A 20,796-nucleotide genomic window follows, 5' to 3' on the forward strand; every position below is an offset into this window, starting at 1 on the left:
TCAGGTGGGTGTAGGTGAGTTTATCAGGCAGGAAACTCCTCTTACAGTTTACTCAGGTTTAACAGATGAGGACGACTGATGAGTTTGGATAGACAATAAATCATTTTGTTAGGATTTGTCTGAGGAAAAGGAGTCAAATCACAAACAGATGGACGATGGGAGGAGGTTCAGCATGCAGAGCTTCATGTCATCTTTCCCTGCAGCTGATAAATAAGCTACAAACAAATGAAACAGGCAGCTAATATTTTCAGACATCTGGACTGCATCAAGTTCCTGCCATGTTTCAGTGACACACAGCAGGAGTTTACACAGTATCACTGCCCTGTTGTATGTTCTGTGTAGTTACCAGCTACAGCCTTAAAAGGATATGTACGTTAATCCATCAGCAATTATAATTCAATCATATACAATAATGTACAGTGACCTGTTTTGAAATGTGCCACTCTGTATAATGAGTACTTCTACTTTTGGTACTTAATGTGTATTTTAATGCTAAAACTTTTGTACTTTTCTATGTATGACTATTACTTGTTACAGAGTATTTGTAAATTGTGGTATTGATACTTTTAGTTAGGAACAAGATCAGAGTACTTCTCCCACCACTGTCCATTTTTAATGAAGCGAGGTGGGAACACTAAAGGTCGATAATCTTTGCCTTTTTAAGTTTAGAACAAGTATTAACTCAATAAAACAGGTCTGGATGTCGTCATACAGAGATGGCTGGTTTACAGCAGAGCTGATAGTATACAAGATGGTATCATCGGCGTAAAACTGGACATTGCAATGTTCCTTTAGAGAATAAAAAACACTTTTGGAGTAAATAGCAGGGGACGTATCACTGATCCTTGTGGAACAAATTTACCATCCATTAATATTCAAGATCAAGATCACTGAAGGAAAATTAAAGCTCAGTTGACATTTTGTCCTTTTGACAAGCTTTAAAGTAATGAAATGAAAGAGGTCTGGAAATCAAAAAGACTGAGACACAGAGACAGTCTGGTTTGTTGTAGAACCAATGACATACAAGAGGCTATCGTCTGCATAGAACGTGATATAAAAATAAATGCTATTTAACAGTGAACAGGCAGGATGCCTAATAAAAAGTGTGGAAATGCAAAGATCAGAGTCCCATACAAATGTTTTTAATTTCCTGCTGCTGCAAATGTCCATCTATAAACTGACAATAAATCATCTTTTCTTTCTGCCCCCCGCCTGCACGTTCCTCCATCATTTGTTAGTCAGAAACTCTTTACGGGGAATTTCCTGTTAAATGTCTTATAAAGGTCTGACACCAAAACTGGCTCATTGTCTTTCAATTCCCAACATTTTTGTTTTCTGGCATCTGATGTGGACCACAACATCAACGCAACACCAATAAACGATGAAAGAAATCAACACAAAATCATCACTTGTGGTTGGATGGATGGTGGATTTTTCCTTTCAGACGTCTTCTACCGGGGCTATTCATAGCTGTCTGTGAACATAGCTGAGTTTTTAGCTCAACAGAAACTCAAGTGATCTAAGAGGAGGTATTTTTTTAATACTCTGCATATTTCTTGTGTTTGTGGGTCTGTCTGGAGGCTGAAAATAGTCCCGTCTTCCTCTCTCACACACGCTTCTTCTGTGGCAGCTCTTAGGATATGTTTTGTTTCTTTGTTGTGTTTCCAGGTTGAACAGATTGAGACGTAATTACACTCGATTTACCACCATTGCCAAGATTATGATCCCTGTGTTTAGATGGTATTTACTTGAGGTTTTGTTGTATGTATGATATTTAATGAAATTTCTGAATTTTAGCAAATGACTTTTTTAAATTTATGTGAAGAAAGTTATTTAGTTTTGTTTCGTTGTTTGGGGGCAACAATAGTTATGAAATAATAATAATAACATTAATAATAACGGTAACTACTTAAACAAAGAATTTGAATGGTAGTAATAAAAATAAACAGTTAAAATATAAAACTACTACTAATTTAGATAAAATAATAAATTTTAAAGAAATCCAGGATCAAGCAGATTGAGAAAATGTGTTTTTAGCTGATATTTAAACTAAAACACATTCACTGTCTTATTATTCCACATCGTCTTCTGTGTGTATAAAGGCTGAGCAGATGAGAAATACAGCTTCCAGATAATCCATTTACTGCTTTATAATGGATTAATAGAATTTTGAAGTATACTCTGGAAGCAATGGGAAGCAAATGAAAGGAAGCTAAAATTGGGGTAATGTGTCCTCCTCTCATAAGGCTCCATCTAAAAGCCTCGCAGCTGCATTTGGACCAATTGAAGAAGATTTAGTGCAGATGAGATGAAGGATGAAAACTCTTCTCCAGGTCAGAGACAGACTGAGAGATTTAACCTGCACTGAATAACTCGCTGTGCTTGGTTCTTAATCTTTTGATGTGATGTCACTTTTTTTTTTTTTTTTTTAATCAGTGTAAATATGTGAAATGTGATATTAACTCCTGGTTCATGTTGTAAAGTTGTAATCGGCACTGTGTGAAATCTGATTGGCTCCTGTCCTTCTGCTTTGTACAGATCAGAGCAGCTGGGATTTTCCCTGTTTTGACATACAGGACAACGTGTCTGCGTATGTGTGTATGTGTGTGTGTGTGTGTGTGTGTGTGTGAGCATTGCATGTCATCTTTGAAAAGCTTTTTGAGTCACTCACACAGTGGTGAGTAAACGGGATGAAATCAGACTGACTGAGTAGATCAGGAGGAAGTCGATCCGTAGAGTTTCAGCTCTATCTGCCGCCACGTTTCATATCAACACAGTGTTGTGTTTGTGATGGCTGAGCAGGTCGACTGTTTGGCTGCTCACACAGACCAACAAAACGAATCAGAAACAGCCCAGACGAAGTGAGTGATAGCGGCGGAGCGTGATGACACCGGGATCTCCTGCTGCCTTATCGCTCTGCTCCAGACCTCTGAGATCTACCAGATTTAAAAGCACCTTTGATGCTCACTGCTGCGTGAACTCCAACATGTGCTCATCATCTTCTCAGTGTGGCTGAGCAGGAGTCACAGCTCAGAGAAGTAGGCCAGGAGAAACCCTGCAGCCTGAGAGGAGAGGAGATACGATGGTCTAAAGGAAAGAGAACGACATCGCTCCAGTGACGCTTACATTTATCTAAGATACGTCTGATAATATTCTACGTTCCTCTTATTGTTCTTATTCTTAAACTGACGTCCTTCACTTGTGGCTGTGGATACAAACATCTGCCAAATGAGTAAATGTAAATGTAAATGTATTGTGAACAAATCCTACAGACACAGAGCCAAACCACGATGACTGATCAGACCTGAGCCACAGAGCTTCATTAAAAACACATCAGTCAGACACAGAGTGACATGTTCCTTCATCACCACCAACACACACACACACACACACACACTCTCCTGCTGCCAGAAACAATCAGAGCACAGAATGTGGATTAATACGCCACTGAAAATAGTCCCCAACTAATGCGCTATTTCCTCCTGTTTGTTTGATAAAAACCATGTTTCACAAATATTTTTCATTCCTTCCTGAAACTTCCCCCCAACTAAAACAACCCCCCCCCCCCCCCCCCCCCCCCCCCCCCCCAGCTGTTCCCATGGACCATGAGTCTAATTGCTACCTTGTATTTAAGTGACTCTCATTACGTTGAACCTTGTGGCTGAAATACAGTTAACAATAAGACACAGACGCAGCTCTAAGAGAATTTCCTCTGAATAACAAACGGACTCGAACAAATTGATTTAAATGAGAAATTATGTGAAGTAAAGAAAGATTTGTGCTGCTCAGTGTCCAATAGAGTTTGTGTTATGTCAACAGAAAAGTGAAAAGTGGAACACTTAACCTCTGCAGTCTGTCGCTCTCTCTCTCTCCTCCTGTCCCTCTCTTTGTCTGCCTCGCTCTACCTCCATCCTCTCAGATCCAATCGATAACTTTCGCTGAACAGATTGTTATTAATCCCTGAGGGGAAACCGGAGCCATTACACAATCAAATAAAAGGATGGAGATAAAACTACATTAAAGGGCAGAAGGGTGACTCAGTGTTTGTCCTTCACACAGGCTCAGCTGACGTGCCCCTGAGCAAGGTACCAGCTCAGCATCGAACCGCTGACGTTATCTCGCTCATGGAACACAGGGATTACTTCTGCTGACTGGAAGCAAAACGTCAACTTATAAAAGTAATGAGCCGCCAGACGAGCGAGATTAACAAACATCTTCAGATCAGCTGCTGTCTGCTAATCCCTCCAATCTGTGATTCCACTCCGATAATTAGATTAATGGGCCGACGCTCTGCGCCTGCAGGCTGCTCAACGCTAACACACTGAGGACGGCTGCAGACTCACGAACCCAACCACAGCCTGAGCTGCAGAGGAGGAGTCTCACTGAGAACAATTAACTGTTAACATTTGACTCTGTTCTTCTGTTCTGCTGCATTTCAGACGCACACTTAAACTTTTTACTGCACAACATTCACAAAACAGCTGTTACTTTAAAAATCTGCATGATGTATAAAATAAAATATCAACACATAATAATATAATAATGAAAATATGAACATGCTGCCTACACATTAAAGCTCCATCCAGTCTAAAGGTAGATGTCCATGTGTTTGTGATTATAAAGCAGGTCTAGGTTCTATATTAATACTGTGAAAGTACCAAAGCCTCAGTCCACAGAGAAATGCACACAGCCTGTATTCAGACACTGAGCCTTAAAACCAGCCGTCAGGACTTTTGGAACTTTGTGATGTCACAACAAAACAGTCACTCAGTCACTGCAGATCTTTCCATAACCTCCACCACATCGTAGCTACCAGGCGTAGAAGCTGGTGAAAGTGAATGTAATCAAGTGTTTTGCACAATCATTCTGAATCAACGTCTCTCTCTGGGAAATTTATTTATTTATTTATTTTCCCAGTGTGACGTGTGGGCAGCGCCGTAAATATCCGTTCAGTCATTAGAGCTGCGTGAAAAAAAATCTATAAACTTTATTGATTTCAGAGCAAAATAAATGAAGGTGAGTGAGGGTGCTGAATCCTGGGGCAATCAGTGGAATCCATTGTGTTGTGGCAACTTTTAACTTAATGCAACTTGCAACATACAAAGTTGCCTAAAACCTGTTGTTCTCACATTTGTAAAATCTTGTCTCACAGTCTTTAAACTGTGCAGTTGTGTCTTGAACTTAACAGAATCAGTTCAAGACTGGACCAAAGACAACGAACATCATTTTTATGTCATCATTTTATTTTTTTGTATGTTCATTTGGTATTTTTATTTTGTGATATTTAACATTACTTCACTTCACTTAAATAAGCTCATTGGGCTTTTTCTGCCTCTCCCTGCACCGAGTGCTTGTGTCCCCCAAACTGTCTCCTCTGTCTCTAACTCCCTGACAGGAGGAGAAAGGGAGGAAAAAACGACAGAAACAGAAGAAAAGATAGAACACCCTCCTCTGTTCCTCCACATCCGTTTCCAATTACACGTCCCCTCCTGCAGGGTTATTTTTAGGCCACAGTGGATATCTATAGCCTCTGCTCTGCAGCATCTGTCACAGATGCTGCTGCTGGTCCTTCACCTTTTCTATTATTCAAATCCACATTTACATTTCAGCCGTTTCAACAACACTCTTCTCCAGAGCATTTCACCTCTGCAGAGCCACAGAAACTGCAATAATATTTTATCCTAGATGAAAACCAAGCGTTTGAACGGTTTGACCAGAGCTGCAGTAGAGACCGACTCTATTCCCGTGATGTGTGAGTGGTTATGTGGGAGTGGAGATGTGTAGGTGCAGGAATAAGAGGAATGAGAGCTGAGGCAGAAGGTTTTTCACTTTAACACAGGAGTGAGCCGAGGAAGGAGGTGTAGCAGGAGAGATTCATGGGGAAAGATGAGTTTTCAGTTGTTGGTGAAGGTGAGAAAAAGACGACAAAACTACAAGGTAAATGAAAATATTCAGATGTTTCTGAAAAATAATAATTAGAATGTTTTTTTTCCTCCTCTGGACAAATAGCACCAAAAACAATGTACCGACTACTGCTGATATATATACAGCCAAGACTGTGGTCAGTCACCAACCTGGCTGAGACAACCAGTCCTCAACCTGAACCAGTCCTCAACCTGAACCAGTCTCTGACCTGAACAACCATCACCACTCTGATTTGACCAATAGCAGTGTCCTCTGAAATAGTGCCCCTACAGCAGCGGGTGTACTGGACCTTGGTTGTCATGGTTACAATAATAAACACACAGACTTTACCGAGAGCAGCGTACCTATCTTGGTCACTATGGTTGAAAAGATGGTGGTTTGGGTTAAAATAAGTTCTTCCTCAACATTAGATGATCTTTGTTGTCAGGGTTACAACAATAACAACGAACGGTCATGGATAATAGAAACAACATAAACTGCTACCGTCACATGGGAATCGAACACCGCTCTCCTGAGTCATATTCATCCATCCACCCCAACCTCCTCCTGACGTGGACTCTGTCGCTCTATAAACTACGTCACTGCACTTTTCCCTTTGCTCCTGTCATCATTACTACAACCACTAGATGTCGCCTAGCAACAGAACCTAACTATGGGTCACAATAACCTGCTGACAGACGACCTGTGGACTTGAGGTCAGGCTTTAAGTTCTTCCACCAAACTGTTTCTCACCCCGGTTTTATCTGAGATCCCCTCTCGACTTTTCTCGTGGACAAAGTTTTGAGAATATTTTCAACTTTATTGCAGATTTTTCGAGCTCAGTGTCTCTTGTTTGCATCAGTTTCATGTTGCAGTGATGATCTCCCACTGTCCTTCACCCTGGATGAGAATAACTGAAACTGACGCAGCAGAAACTCAGATCACAAACAGACCATTCTGTGTGTTTCACTTCATGAAGGGATCTGACGTCATGTGTCTGACAAAGGCTGAAGTCACTTTCACGTTGGGATCATCTTTGCTGTTGGACTCAGTACTTTGGTCCTATTTTTGTCTCCTATCAGCTCGATATCCAACACCACAATCTGCTGCTGCTTGAGCTGCAATGAAAGGTCTTGAAGTCAAACTGATATGATGATAATCAGCTCATCTGAGAGAGGTTATTAAAGGTCATAATGAGGCAGTGTCTCAGATAACAGTTTCGCTCCGGCACTGATGAACAAAATGTTTGGAATGACCTTTAAAACACTGCAGATAACTGTTCACTCAGTGTGTGTTTGTGTGTGTGTGTGTGTGTGTGTGTGTGTGTGTGTGTGTGTTGATGCTGAAAACCAAGCACAAACTGTCCCAGAGTGCAGAGTAAGCTTCATATTTTACATAATAGCATTTTGCTGTTACGCTGCAGCTCCGAGCTCTGCCAAGAAAAAAAAAAACAAACTAATCCATCTCTGTGGGAGTTTATTCACCAACGAGCCCAGAAGATGAAACCACCTTAAATGACAGAGAGCGAGAGACAGAGCGGCGCTGTGTTTCATTATTGGATTTAAACGCTGTTGGAATGAGGGGGGAGGAGCCTCCTGGACGCTTTGTACCTGAAACTGCTCCTTAATCTTTCTTTTCTGTCCTCACCTCCAGGTTTCTGTGTTTTCAGAACTCAGCACTTCACTTTTCTGCAGCTACACGAGTTTCAGATCGGAGTCGTTACTCATACCATCAACTATTAAAGCAGTTCATTCCTCTGCTGATATCAAAGCACTGATGTGGTAAAATGAGGCAAAGAAACAGGAGAGGACGCGATTTCAATCCAACAACAAGAAGAAATTCTAGTCTGAAGTCAGAGCTCCCACATCCGTCTGTTCAACATCGTGAAACTGAGACCTGTTGGACATTTGGTGCTGGTGTCACCCGTCATCGCTGCCGCAGGGGAGGAAGTGACACGCTGACAGCTGAGGGACCCGCTGACCAGAGACGGAGCAGGAAAGAGCTGATTCTGGGCACTGACTCAGGAGGAAGAGCGAGGACGTTAAAGCTGTTTTTCTCCTCATCCACACGGCGCAGCAGAGGAAATACTGGGTTCATGTGCAATGATTTTCCTCTCATGTAAACCATGAGGATAAAATCAGTGTGGGAAGCAGGGAAGACTGTGATTGACTTAAAGAGCAAGCTGGTGATTTTAAAACAACAATGCTGACAAGCTGCAGAGTGGGAACAGCTATTCTGGGTCCCACTCAAGTCCCATTCAGTTTTCCCACAGACAACATTGTGAGTCACAGTCACAAAGTTTCTAAGGTGAAACTCTCCAGCTGAGTCATCAGTCAAACAGACGAACAAATCTGGTTCTTCAATTAAAAAATAAAAGCCTGTGGACAAACACTCAAGAGGAAGGAGTTAACTACAACTCCCAAGGTGCACTTTGGCAAAAAACAAAACAAAACATCCTATCACAGAGCTTCAATTTCAGTCACATGTTGCATTAACAGCAGGTGGGGCCTGAGGATGACGCTGTGGAGGAAACTGAACAAACACAACCTGCAGCTGGGTTGGATGCAAATTCCTGCAATTCCCATGATGCAACTCCATAGTGTCATCCGTCAGACATGCAGTGTTTCCTGCACATGAAACTGTCATGTAGCGGTTAGTTTAGCTGATATCAGGAGGTTAGTGTTACCCCAGATGGTCTGAGACCGACGTGTGAAGGAGGAAGATTATGATCTGTCGTTCTCTCTGTGGTCGCTCTGAGTACATCATAGAGCCTGTGACCCCCCCCCCCCTCCAGAGAAGGGGGCGTGGGCAGGCAGGGGTGTGTACAGAGCTGTAGATCATTGTTCAGGACCTCTGTCACAAAGCTGTGAACACTGGGCCACTATCATGTTCGAATAGCTGTGAGGCCTCGAGCGTCGGTGGCTGATTTATTGGAGGCTGCAGAGAACAGGCCGCCGACTGAGAGGAGACGTTGCCCTCCTGTTTTCTTGTTGCACGGTAACTGAATGGAAACTCTAGATCAACAGTTTCAGTGTCTCTGAAACTTTTTTACACTCATTTGAAGCCGAAAATGTTTTTCCTGTTGAAGCTTTGATGATTTAAATAATGTCTCCACCACCAGAACATGTGGTCTGTGGCATTCAGGCCCCAGCATCACATCAGCTTCCATCAGATCCACAGCTCTTCTTCATGAAGATGAACCTGAGCTGCATCTCAAGATGTAAATCCATCAGTGGACGCACAACTTACTGAGCGTTGTGTTTAACTTTGTTACCTGGACTGAACAAAACCAACTATTTCTCAAGCAGAGTGTGTTTTATTGTCTTTCCTTAATGGTTTTAATTCACAAGTGTGTTTTAATGTTACATATGTCTAATGTTTTATCTTTACAGTATCCACACAGTCTTTGTGCAGCACATTGTGCTTCCACCTGGAATGAAACGTGTTATATAAATAAAGTTTTACCTTCGTACTGTACATTAATTATTAAAGCTACATTAACAACCAACTGGAGGAAGCAGAACCAAGCTGTAAACACAACACTGACACATTATCACTTAATGCTACAGTTACTTATTCATCCACTGAGCCTCTGTCCTTTCAGCTCCGTGTTTGGTCTCCACCACCTCCTGAGAAAAATATCTGCCTCTCTACCTGCTGAATGCTCCACAACATTCACCTGTTAGTCGCTCACTTCATCTGCCTGCTGTTCGCTGTGGGGTCGGTAGAATAAAGACGATTGTTGGAGCTTTAGCAGCTGCTGGAAATAAGGCTGATAAAAAAACTGTGAGACTGAACGAAAACAGTAAAGTTGTTGAGGTAAAATCTGCAGAGTCGGGCGACAGTTATCTGTGGGCCTCTCCCTGCAGGAGCCTGATGGGTGGAGTTTGGTCGTCAGGTGGATTCAGCTCACCTGGTCGGGCTGCACTAGATAAGCTAGTGGAAGGTAGCTAGTCTCTGAAATCCCACATTCATCAGTTCGTCTTCTGCATCACAACCAAACTGAACTGATGAAGATTGTAAAGATTAAAACTAAAAGAGAGATAAATGCGGAGGAAAGTGCTGCATTGCCTGTATCCAGGCAGAGGGAGAGAAAACCTGTGAGGGAACTACCCACAATGCCCCTGTGTACTCACATAATCTGCCACCCTCCCTCCTCTGAAACACACACACACACACACACACACACACTTGCACAGACACACTCCAATAAGGCAGAGTGCTTAACTCAGCAAACTGCAGGCCAAGCTGCTATCACTCCTGTTTGTCTCTTGGCTCAGCCTCTTGTTGTTCAGTGTTTTCTGCTTCTTTCTAACAGAGCGTTTGTTTGACCACGTTTACAATGTTGGATCAAAACCATTATGAGCATCATGAGCGTTTGATTTTAAACGGCTCATTTCACTGCTATCAAATCATTCCATCTGCTGATATGTGTTAGTTGCACATTTCAGAGGGACAGACTGAATAAACTGGAACAAAATATTTTCTTTGTTTTCTACAGGTACAACATTTCCCCCGGTTGTGTACTGGTTGTAAATGTTGGCATCTGGGTGACAGAATCATATTTGTGATAATTGGCTCTTGGCACCAACAGCTGTAAACAGAGGCTTTTACAATACATCTAAAAAAGCTCATGACCTGGAAAATCAGACTCTGACTCGAATACTGAGAACTTGAGACTCAGCTCGGACGTGACTTTGGCGTCTCAGTGGTGACGCAGAGATGAACTTTGGTGATTAGAGCAGCTCCGACACAAGCTTCGTGATTTAGTCCTGACTTTCGCAACTAACACATGAGTTTAAGAATTCGTAAATGACTTTCACAACTCACACAACTTTGGGAACTCAAGCATGACTTTGGGAACTCGTACAAAACTTTGGGAACTCGAGTATGACTATGGGAATTTGTACATGACTTTGGGAACTTGTGCATGACTTTGGGAACTCATACGTGACTTTCAGAACTCGTACATGACTTTGGGAATTCGAGCATGACTTTGGGAACTCGTACATGACTTTGGGAACTCGAGCATGACTTTGGGAACTCGTACATGACTTTGGGAACTCGAGCATGACTTTAGGAACTTGTACGTGACTTTGGGAACTTTTGCAACTCGTGCGACTCAAAAATGGCTTTGTTGACTTGGACTTTATGACCTAAATGTTGTAACTGAACAAAACCTTGATGATTACAACATGAGTTTTGTGACTCAGTCCTGAGCTCAGTGAAGTAGACATGGGCTTGGTAACTGATTTGGTGAAAACTGTGACTTGGCTGCATTGGGAACTGGAGACTTGACTCAGACTCAACCACAAAACCAGCATGCTGTTTATTTACATAATCTACATATATGACCAATGCAGCGCATCAAACCCTCAAAGTTGCAGCTAATGCCTAACACCTGTTGTGGTTTCGTTGTTTTCCTGGCAGGACTTTCTGTTTCTTCCAAAACTATTCGTCACTCAGATCCCTGTGGTATCGTGTCCGCTGGTATTGGCTCTAAAATCAAAGTTTTGGTCTGGCAGCAGCGTTACCACCAGGAGCAGCAGAGGATCGAGCTGATTTATCCTGGCTATCAGAGAGACAAACTACTCCGTGCTCCACTCGACCAAAAACCACACTTAAACAAAACCAGAGCAAACAGGCTGAGAGAGCGCAGCTCAGTGTGGACGGGAAGACGGAGCAAGCATGAACATGGAGGTTTTCACCGTGTACGGTACAGACTGTGAGGTGATGTCTGAATGTGCTGCTCAGTAACACTGAGATAAACACCAGACAGCAGGAGGTGGTTAGGTGAGATTTCATGTCTGTGCCGAAAGACCAGAAAACACAGTGTGTGCTGCATTTTTTCTGTTTCTCATTTGAACTGAAGTTCCCAAGTGAACGTCATCACACGATGATCGAAACCACACACACAAAACAAATCATCCATTATATCAGAAATATGCAGCTGAAACCACAGGTGTGAGGTCCAAGTCTGACTGTAGTTACACTGCAGGGAAAATCCATTTTCTGTGTCAAACCATCTACAAATGTGTTTGCAGAAGCTCGGTTCATGTGTTTGTGCTGATTCTTGATTCTCATGTCAACATCGAGCCAAATCACTGTCTCTGAGACTGTTTGACAAACACTATCATCAAATCCCAGTGATAACAAAGCTCCGCAGCATCTGTCGAATGTGCAGCAGATTCTGAACATGTTTCAACATCTCTAATAGTCCTGTAATCGACTCGATCGTCTCTGGGTTGGAGGTAAACGTGAGTCGGACTGAACCTTCAGTAAACGTCCCTGTGTTCCTGCTTTTCACTCACCAGTGACACGAACCTGCAGGGAACTGTGTTCAGACCTTTTTAATAATACATCACTACACTCTGTGTTTGTATAATTCATATGAAATAGAACCTGTAAAAAAAAAAGTTGGCCTACATAAAACCCTTAGTTATTGTAAGTACATTAGGAGCTAGTACAGTACAGTTTACTTCCACGTGTCAGTACCAGCACGTGATCACATTTTACACAATGGACGACGACCAAGTGTTTGGCTAAAACCGTCAGTGCTCCTGAACGCCTCATTTAGCATCAGTTACACATACTGAGGCTGGGGGTCACGATAGTGTTTCTTGTTTGCAGCGATGAGCCCTGACTGAGCTGAGCTCTGAGCTGTTTTAGCGTCTTTCAGCTCATTGTTTTAGATTTTACAGCCTGGTTTGGTTCAATCTCACAACAGAAGCTGTTTCATTTATAGAAAAAGCTCCTGAAAATCCACCCTGCACCACCTACACAGCTAAACACAGCGGAGAGGAGAAGGAATATTGGACCTACAGTATATTCATCACGTGGACACCAGGTGTTGTGGTCGTGGATTTTCTGGCTCCAGGATGCTGTCGAGCTGTAAAACCTCAGAGACTCGACTCAGAGTTTTTCTCCTGGTTGTCGCCTGAATGCAGCTTTTGCCTTTTTGTTGCATCCCTGACAATAACTGGAGAGATGATGTTTTCATCTTTGTGCGTTTTAATATTTCTTGTCAGCTGTCAGGACCGACAGTGGCTGGTACTCTGCTGAATAAAGCTCCTCAGTCTCCTGTCCTGTGGGGCTCAGAGCCGAAGCTTTCACCCCTGCTGGGACCGGACGTGTGCAGCCAAATCCTGCGCTGCAGACACACTCCTGCCATCCAAATCCCTGTTTAATACCAGGACATGACAGACTAATGGAGAGGGGTGAGGTGGGAGAGAGGAGGGGGGAGGAGGGGGAGCCAGTACTCTCAAAAACACACTGAGCCTTTGGCAGGACACCTGAGCATCAAACAGAGCCGCAGACGAAGCTGCATCACAGCAGCATCAGGCCCAGGCCTTGTTCACATGTGACAAAGCTGCTCACAGATTATTTCAACACATTTTACATTTCATCAGACTTTCTGACGCCAGTGAGACCTTTAAAGTCACCTCAGCAGAAGAACGGTCACATGTAATCTGTCCTGTCGGGCCGGTTGGACTAAACGAGTCGTCACTGATCATTCTCACTGTTTTCTGGTTCTTTGTTAACTGTGTTTTTAGAAGGTTACGGATTCATTTTAAGAAATAAATCAACAGATAAATTAAAATTGAAATCATTGCTACTTTCTGACTGACTTCACTGCTGCTGTTTCTCTTTAAATTAGAAATGTAAAACATGAATTACATCATATCCACTATGACACAGTCCACACAGCGTCTGATGGTTGTGACAATGCACTCCGCTGCTTACAGCTTTATTCTTTACTTACATTTAACTATATTTAATATCCTGAACCCTGTCTGACATTGGTCTTGTTTATTTGCACATACTTGTCCTACTTCCAATAAATAATTCAGGAATAAACCAAAGCAGTAAGAAGTGTGATGTTCTTTTACCTCTGAAGAAACCGTTGAGGAGGACATTTGATTTTTAGGTCTATGAAGTCGTCTCTGTTAATTCAACACTGGGTTCTTTTAGAGCTGCAACTAATGATTATTTTAATTACTGTTCATCCTGCTGCTTATTTTCTTGATTAAATATTCAGTCTATGAAATGTTTAGAAAATGGTATTTAATGTGAATTTGCTTGTTTTGTCTGACAACCTGAAAACTCTGGCAGCAAATGAGAAGTTGAAACCATTCAACTCATTTATCTAAGTTTAAAATGCATCACACAGTTTGTTTCAAGTAGACGACCTGCAGCTGATGGAGCCTTCAAAGCCTCAGAACAATAGCAGCAACCATCAAACACCATCACACACACACACACACACACACACACACACACACACACACACACACACACACACAGAGATGCACATACATGCACACATCCAGGTGCATTTGAACGTGTGTGCGCGTGTGTGTGTACGTTACTTCACACACACACACACACACACACCGACACCATTTCATCCGATCCTGTTTGTGTTTGTTCGTCCACCTGAGGTCTCAGGAAACAGCGAGTGCTGATTCCCTGTTTCTGTTCACTCTGTGGTCCAGGGGGAGGGAGGATCATCACCCTGCAGCCACAAAATAACAAGCCAGGAGAAGAGATTCCTCTCTTCTCCTGGCTTTTGTTTCACGATGCATCAAACACATTCAGCCTGAAATCAAATGTCAACATGTGAGGAGTATTTCACCCTTTAAACGGAAACAAAAAGCCAAATTAAGTTAAATTGCAATATATATATATATATATATATATATATATATATATATATATATATATATTATAGACAATTTGTAAGTGGTGTCTTGTCAGTGAGTCAGATTTCAGGATGTGATTTGCAGTGATTTGCTGCAGCAGAGATGAGCAGACATGCAGGGGATCAGCTGTCTGATGCACAAAGAGGCGAAAAACAAATCAGGGCCATGTTTCCTCTCCAAGAGACGGCATCAGATAAATCACGCAGAGTCAGTCTCGTCAACACACCGGAGGGTAAACCGGCTCCGATGTGCCCCACATACACCGAGCAACCTCCTGAAGCCTAGAAACTACATCTATACACGGCTGATTTCTGCTGCCAAATATATATTTAATTATTTTTTTGTTTGGTTTATGCAGAAGACTTGTTCACATCCTGGCAGCTGCAGGCAACAAAAGCTCTTTGGTGCAGCCTGTGTTAGACGTACAATTTACCAATGCTCCCTAAACGCCTCACATGCAGGCCACTGGTAGATGCTAGCAGCACCACCCATCATCTTGCAGCAGTGCACTGTGGGAGATTTAAAGCGGTTTCTAGTGCCAATGTGAGGAGTCATCTGGGGGCCCCTTTCCCCCTCAGAGGCCCCACACCAAACCCCCCAAACCCCCCAAACAGCAGGATCAGCTGTTCTTCAGCTGCACTGACACAGAGAGAGCGACTGAGATGAGTTAGATCTGGAGAAATGAGGAAACTGCACATGATGTTTTAAAGATGATGTTCTGAGCTGAGATTTTTCTTTTTAACGTGCTGATTATTTGTTTTTCTGCCAAAATGCTGTGAGCCTCTGGGGAGGAGAGCGTCGCCTCTGCAGGGTTTCACCCTGTGACAGACTGAGTCACGTCGCCCCCTCACAGTCGAGCTGTGAGCGGACTCGGTCTGAGCCGCTGGACGCAGCAGAGCGCTGACTCCTCATGGACACGGACCAGGTCTCATAAGTCGAGCTGTGCTCAGCTGCGTGTGTGCCAGCACGGCCGCCGGGGCTTATGGGATTGAACGGAGAGAGAGAGAGAGAGTTTATGACACTGACATTTACATCGACAGTGAATGCAGCTCACTCTGACGTCATAACAATGACTTCAGTGTGTTACAGCGGCTCCAGCTGCTCAGTAGGAGGTTGATGTGTTTGTGTCGACTGTGGAGGCGGAGTCAGGGTGTGGTCACAAACAGCTGCCTGGATCTGTCCAGAGGCCAACGCCTCAACACACACTCAGTAACACACTGTACACTCACTGAACAACACACTGAACACACACAACTGAAACATTAACATGATCGTCTGTGATTTGAACTTTAAGTTAAAGACTGAGCTCATTATTATTATCATTAGATTTAGTATGAACTGGTCAGAGGGAACTGATCTCACCTGCTGAGTTCAGCTCATCAAGCATCAACTCCTGACACATCATTTATTAACACGACTGAAGCATCAGCAGTGAAGAGCTGAGAGCTGCAGTTCCTCTAATGACCACTAGAGTCTGGCTCCAGCAGTGAGTCAGTCCCCACAGACTCCCATGTTCAAATGTCCAACTTTCCAGCAGAAAGAAACATGTTTACAGCCTGGTACAGAGACTGTTCTGGTCTCTGGAGATCATTTCCTCCTTCATGACGACTGTGCAGCTGAATTTATACAACTCACCTGTTTACATTTTATTAAGGACTAAAGTGATGAGAATTGAGGGCGTGGCCTCTTTGAGTGACAGGTGGGTGATCGTATGATTTACACAAATCAACATGCACCAAAGTCTCAGCTCCAGACACGCCCCACCTCTTTGACCATATTTGGATTAGCTGGGAGTTAGGGGCGGAGTTAGGCACTGACAAGATGGCGACGGAGGAGCAGCTAACTTGTCACAGAGGCTCCGCCCATCTTTATTTACAGTCTACGGATACATTTTAAGAGCTCAACTAACATGATTAAAAAGTACAAGAAAGAAAAGAATATATTTCAATTACACAAAATTTTGCACATTCGTTTTGTTCTTGTGAAATATTTGAAGCCTCCTCCTTAAAACCGAACTCTGGCTGCTAACTCCTGTTCTGAGCGCTGGTTCACAGGCAGACATTACTTTATTCTAAGACGTCACGAGCCAAAAACATTCACAACCAGTGGCAAACATTATACTGAAGGATACAACTACAGATCTTCATTAAGCAGCTGCTTTCATGAACTGACTCATCTCCTCAAAACACGTCAGATTCCTTTAATATTCGGAAGCTCTGCTCAGTCTCTCTCTCCTGATCCAGGCTGAGAAATTCATCATCCACAGACATTTTAATAGTATTACCACATGTGGAGGGAGGGGGTGAATATGTATGAGTCAAATGAGAGAGGGGGGAGGGCAGAGAGAACCATGGCAGAACTAAACGGCTGCAAACTCTCCTTTCAAATCACTGCCTCGGTCTGGTTTGGTTTTACAGTGGAAGGTGGAGGTAAATGTAGACGTGGTGTCATGGTCCCACGTCTTCACCTCAGGTGGGACAGACGACAGTGACTGGAAATGTCCCATGATTACAACTGGCAGAGACGGCAGGTGAGGGCACGGTCGGGGCACCTCTTAAAACACAGCGTCCCACCCATGGACACATAAAAAGCTACAAGTACAGACCTTAAATCCCCTTTTTGATTACATTTCCACCATGTTTGTGCCTCTGTTCAGTGTAAAAATGAATGTAGAGCTTCATTCATTTAAACGACACGTTGCCTCTGAACATAATATTGTCAGATTACTAATTACTGTTCCTCACCAGACCTCTGTTCTACATGTTGTTGATGAATATCCTCTCTGCTCATGTGTCTCATGTTTCAGATCCTCTTTCTCCACCTTAGTGGTTTTCAGAAGCTGAGGAAATCTTAGACAGCTCAGCTCCAGCCAATCAGAGACGTCCTGTGTCACTGAAGAGTGTCGACCAATCAGTGACTTTAATGTGAAACTGTTTTTACTGGTTCTGATCAGCTGCTCTGTTTGTTGTGGAGAGGAGGAGACTGTGTGGATGAAATCTCCTGAACCACTGACACTGAAGGATCCAGACCAGGAGAAGACTACAACTCCCATGATCCCAAACTGCCTTATTGTTTTGATTGACCACAGAGAAGTAGAAAATTATAAACTGTGCATTCAGGGATGGTTTTGACTTAGTTTTGCTCCTGGTTTGGGGTCAGATCTTCAGGACTCCCCCTCCCCAGCCTCATACCTGGTGTCTGAGTGGGTCAGACTCTAAATATCAACCTACTGCCACATTTGCCCACAGAACTACAGCAGCGCTGACCTAAAAAACTGAATTTACAAACCTATGAAATGAAGCGTATCCTCCTTAAAACAGCAGCTTCAACATCTCTGTCTGTTTCCTCAGTGGAATGAATTCAACACGTACAGTTTCTCCTCCTCCTCCTCCTGCTCCAAACTCAATAATTGCCTGTTAAACTCTTGAAAATGAAATATCGCCTGCTTCTCTCTATAAGAACCAACCTGCACCTCGGCAGAGCCCATAAGCTGCACACTGTTCCATAAATCACTTGATTTCTCCCCTAAATCCCCAAACCTCAGCTGTCATCCAGAGAACATACGATATGAGGAGACAGAGCAGAAGTGAACATCTCAGTGGAGGGGGGGGTAAGTATGAGCTTATTTCAGTGGATTATGGCACATTTTTCCACCTGGAGTTCATTTATAGACACGTCAAGTGGAGGGAGGCTTCCTCTGCTAAAACATGATACACAGAGAGAGAGAGAGAGGGAGAGAGAGAGAGAGAGACTACTGACTTTAATTACAGTGGAAATTAATCCAGATGAGGGGAAGATGATGAGGAAGAACAGATGGATAATAATAGGAGATGAAGAGGAAGAGAGGTGAAGAGATGGAGCTCAGCCAATGTCTGTGACAGACTGAGGAGGTGGGGGGAGGGACGAGGGGCTGCGTGAAAACACTTCAGTCATCACAGTCTGGGTCTGAAATAAACCCTGACACCAGGACCCGTGACCTGCTGCAGGCTTTGTTTTTCATTATCACCTCCTGCAGGTGTCATGCTTGTGTTCACAAATACTGAAGAGTGTTGATGTCGAGGTGGAGGCCTGAGTCATCGCCTCCCCTCGCCACTCGATGTCACGTGACGCCGTATGAGCGGCCGCTTTACGACAGAGACGGGATCTGCAGACTCCACAGATACTATGTCAGGGAGGAGGCGAGGAGGAGATAGTTTGGCTGCTCCTGGTTCTGGAAGTCAAAGTCCCATAGATAATGTTAATGACTCACAGTCTGACCTGCATGAAACTGTTCTGGTTAAATCATAATCTCTGTGCCGCCACGTCACTGTCACAGGCGGCTCGTTTTTCTACCTTCTGTGCTTCTGATTCACACGAGTATAGAAACAACGCTCTTTTAAATTAATAGTTTTTAGTATAAAAAAAAGTCAAAGGTAAAAGCCAGTGAACATAAAACCTTCAAATAAGACATTCACTACAATTCCCAGGGTGCATTTCTGCAAGAAACAGCCTAAAACTGTGTTAAGTGCGCAGCTAACAGTGAAGGAAACCAAAGATGATGGTTCTGCAGCTTAAATCAATTCACTTTTAAATTCTGGTGAATTCAGAACCAAAGGGTTTTGACTTGATTCTTCTCCATGGCAACAGCTGCCAAGGCTCATGGGTATCGTAGTGTTTATGGCCATCTACTAAACTAACAAACAAAATGTGGTTTTCTCAGAAGCAGAGTTGAAATAATGAACAAATGCAGCCCCTTCAAACTCCACTGATGAAGCATCACACTCTGTAACAGTTGATGTAGCACAACCACAGAGATTGTGCTTTTCTGTTCCACATATTTTTCTTGTCAATATCTGGTGCCTACGTTACCCACAATGCAACTTCCCAGCCAACATTTAAACTATGAAGTCAGAATTTCCAATCTCCCAGTCTGAACATTTGAACTTGAACACCCCTTGAAGTCGGATGTCCAACTGGAAAAGCCACAAGAACCTCATTAACCCTGACCCTAAAATCCAAGATGGCTGCTCTGCGCGTCCACAGAGGTGAAAGCTGTAAAAACAAACTGTTTATTAGCGCTTGTGTCTTATTTGTGTCTCTGTGCGTCTTCTATCTGTGAACATGGCGCTGACGTTTGTTTAATACGGCGTCATGTTATCAACTGGTTTTGCTAATAATAAAAACAACAAGCAACAAAAATAGCTTCTGAAGATTCAGGTGTGTTATGCTAGTAGCGGCTAATGTAGCATGGAGCATGGAGCAGAGGCTTCAGACGTTTGGTCAAACTCCTCCCTCCATAACCTCAGGACATTTAATGAGTCAAACATCTGACCAATCAATAACATATCTTGGTGTTGATCAGAATATTAGCATTAGCATTAGCATTAGCATCAGCATCAGCGTCCCCTCTGCTGTGTGCGATATCAATACAATAAAAACACACTGTCACATTGACACAGAGGAGGAATATTTTTAGTCTCCCCTGCAGAAAGCTCATGAGTTCAGTGTAATTTCAAAGTGTGGATTTTCTAATTAAAACAGCAGCCAGCTCTCAGGTTCACACCCACACAGCTGCCGGTTCTCTCGTTTCAGTCGACAACACAAGTGTTAAAACGTCATGAAACTGTGTGTTTGTGTTTAACAAGGATTTAATCTCTGTTTTTATCAGATGCTGTATTTGAAAGTGTTTCCTACTGTTCCCACCTGCTGCTCGGTGTCCTGATATGACTGAATCTGGACCATTTTCCTTTCATTTCATGCATCAATATTTGTTAAATACAAATGTATAATCTGCTCATTGGACAGAAACAGGAAAAGGAATCTGAGTGAATCACTTCAATGTTTAAATAATTCATGGATCTAAAGGCAGGAGCTTCTCCTCAGGTCAGTGAAATCACTTACAACAGTGCTGCAGCAAGTAGTTGATCAATAAACTCGTCAATCCACAGCAACTATTTTGATCATCAATTAATTGTCTGAGAAATTTAAGAGAGAAAAATACCAAACAAACGTTCTCTGGTTCTAGATTTTCTGCTTCATTGATTAATTTTAGTATTATTATCATTAGTTTCTATTTCAGCAATAAATGAATATAACACAGTTTAGACCAATTACCAATATCAATACCACTGCAGCTGAAAAGCAAAGCTAGAAGCTGCAGTTCCTCTAACAACCACTAGAGTCTGGCTCCAGCAGTGAGTCAGTCCCCACA

At 43.0% G+C, this 20,796-nt stretch overlaps 1 protein-coding gene across 7 annotated transcripts in view; it reads right to left on the bottom strand.

Moving 5' to 3' along the window:
* Positions 1-20,796, bottom strand: part of dbn1 (drebrin 1) — a 94,504-nt gene that overhangs the window by 54,147 nt on the left and 19,561 nt on the right. The gene's annotated exons all lie outside the window — the stretch shown is intronic.

This window comes from Trachinotus anak, unplaced genomic scaffold (genome assembly GCF_046630095.1).
Source record: "Trachinotus anak isolate AG129_WGS33_773 ecotype Australia unplaced genomic scaffold, CSIRO_AGI_Tana_v1 ptg000020l, whole genome shotgun sequence".
In the NCBI taxonomy this organism is placed as follows: domain Eukaryota; kingdom Metazoa; phylum Chordata; class Actinopteri; order Carangiformes; family Carangidae; genus Trachinotus; species Trachinotus anak.